Source organism: Lupinus angustifolius, chromosome LG02 (assembly GCF_001865875.1).
Source record: "Lupinus angustifolius cultivar Tanjil chromosome LG02, LupAngTanjil_v1.0, whole genome shotgun sequence".
Taxonomy (NCBI): Eukaryota; Viridiplantae; Streptophyta; class Magnoliopsida; order Fabales; family Fabaceae; genus Lupinus; species Lupinus angustifolius.
In genome coordinates this window covers 19682082-19685002 of record NC_032010.1, presented here as the reverse complement: position 1 = coordinate 19685002, position 2921 = coordinate 19682082, and positions in this window count along the sequence as shown.

Here is a 2921-nt window from a genome sequence, read left to right as displayed (position 1 = left end):
ATTGAAGGAGTGCTCTCGTGAGTTGAAATAGTAAATGATTAATCATCATTCCAGTTCTGAAATAATAGAGAAAATCTTAGAACTGTAGGGAGCACTCTTGAGATTCTTGAACTCCTTTAACATGAAAAAGCAAACTTCTTTTGCTCCTAGGAAGCTTTTGTCAGATTCTATTCACTTTGAAAGCAATGAAGATATGATGAAAATCCTCACCACACCCCCTTGCATGGCAACACTCTCATTGAGAATTTTGTTGTGTTTCAAAATCCAACTACCCCTTTTGGTATCACAAAATATTTAATATATCTCTCCTAGGAATGTTTAATATATCACAAAATTTCAGAGGTCACTTTCTCATTTCTAACCATATCTAATGCTTTTTGTCCCATGCCGGAAATTTATGCCCTGCCTCCTCACAAGGGTTCATATGAGTCATGCTACTTAATACCACGTTGAGTTTGCTATGCTACCCAACGTGGAAATCCTAACATCGCTGCCCCTTTAATGGTCGATGTCCACGACAACTTTAACCCTATCAATAGTCGATACTGACTTGATGGTAGCCCTTCCTCTTTTGGCGACTTCACTCACTTTTCAGTATTCGATAATATACCTTAATCCAACTCATAGATGATAGCATTTTCCATGGCACAACTCTTAATGAAAACATCAATTGTTAGGACTTAAGCACATGAGGAGAGTTCAACCCAAAATACTAGTCCATCAGGTGGGAGAGACTCATGACATAAGTAGCACATTGAGTTTGTTATACTACCCAATGTGAGACTCCTTACGTAATGTATCAGCCAGAGTCCAGCATGCTGGATGTTAAACAGGCACAAATGGTGGTTTGCATAGCCACCCTCAATAAAGCAATAGATGCTTAGGTAGTAGGTACCATGCTTGATGTGCCAAAACAGAGACTGCTTCATAGGTAGAATTGGATGGTATTCTCAAATTTAATCCGAATGTAGTAGATGCATTAATTAGGACCAGAAAGAGGAATAAGCAGAGAAAGTTTTACGCACTATTTGAGTAATTGACAAGTATGAAGGATTTTTTTCCAGATAGAGCATTCATAACATGAATTTCATAAGTGCACGTATACTTAATATTGAATGGAATTTCTATGGTAGGTCATGTTTAAACAGACTAAGCATAGAAAAACATATAGTGAGATTACTAAAACATAATCATATACACGCTTGAAATGACATCAAGATGAGAACAAAAAAGTAACACCTCTTTATTTTTATAATTCCTGCTAAAGCAGTGTCATTTAAACATAATTTAGTGTATGGACATGGCAATGACCTCACTTATAAATGCATACATAATTTACAGAAGCTAACATTGTGAAGATATGAGCAAGGGACAAAACAGAAGAAATCACTAAAAAGAAAGAGAAAATGTCCCGACTTGATTTCTGAGCTCATTTATATCTTTATTATTCTGAAGATCATTGCAAAATCATCCTCTAATCAGTCTCTTGATATCCTTGCAGTACCTAAATATGGATGAAATAAAGGGACTTGAGTAAAATAGAATGAAAATCAGAAAACCAAATGGTAAATAATTTGTTTAAACACTGAAACTACATAGCAATTGCCTTAAGGTCCAAGAATAAACTTAATATATATAGGGATATCATGCTCTCATGCCCAGAAGTTACTCCCATAGGCAATAGTACATAAGACATGACTTGCATCTAATTGATGCATATCTTAGATTGTGCCAAACCAACAATATATCATACTCTAGTTTGTTCTTAGTAGCTCAAAAAATTCAACCTTCTATCATAGGACATATTGAAAGCACCCAAAACTTAATCCTTATTATATTCTCATATAGCTTCCAAGACTACTTTTTTCAATCCGGTGAATCAAATTGCGAACCGCATCATGTGATATGGCCGCAATATTTTAGTTAAGGTGACCACGGCAACCGCATTACAACACAATTGCGGTGTGACACCAATCACAGTGATACAATCACATCGGACCGCATTGCAACTGCATCAGACTGCATTTAGACCACATCAGACTGTATTTGGGTCGTATCAGACCGCATTTGGGCCACTCAAATGCAAAAATATTTTTTTTAATTGCAACGACCATGATCACAGTAATCGCAACCATGACCGCAATTTAAAACACTAAATCCACCATTTTCTTGGCCTTAATGTATTCTTAAACCCGAAAATATAAAGATGTTACAAGGACATCTTAGTTCATTTACTGTTTGTTTGACATTCATTAAGATTAGAATAGGTAAGACATTGAAAAAGCAGAAAAAACAATTTTAAAATCGAAGGGTCCAATTTAGTACATATAAAAATAAACACCTATGGAGTTAACTCATTGCAAACTTGGTCATACTATTCTCAATCACACAGCAAGTTCACTTTATTTCTTTCCCGTTACAAAAATTTAAAATTTCAGGAGGGGACTGCACAATCATTTGTGACGCAGAAGCTTATTTGATTAAAAGAATGAAGAAAAAAACTAATGGGGCTATCAGCTATGTGCTAAAAGAAAAAGAATAAAATAACCTTATTTGGTCAAATGTGATTATATATATTAAGACATATTACAGAAAACAGAGGTAGAAATTACCAAACAAAATCATTTGGCACACAGCACATTTAAACCGAAGAAATCCTAAAATTGTAACATAAAACAAGTGCATATGCCATTTATTGTAATAAAAGAGTAGTATCTATGTAATGTCATTGTAAAAAGATTTACATGTACATGAATATGATGATGGTATCAAACTCATATATAGGATACATTTTTTTTCTCATAAAATATACATTTATAATTTAGTAGGAAGAAACATGATACCACAAGATGGATAATGAAAGAGGATGAAACATAGGATAAGCAATAAAGTGAAAATTTACCTATGGGGAGGAGTAGAAG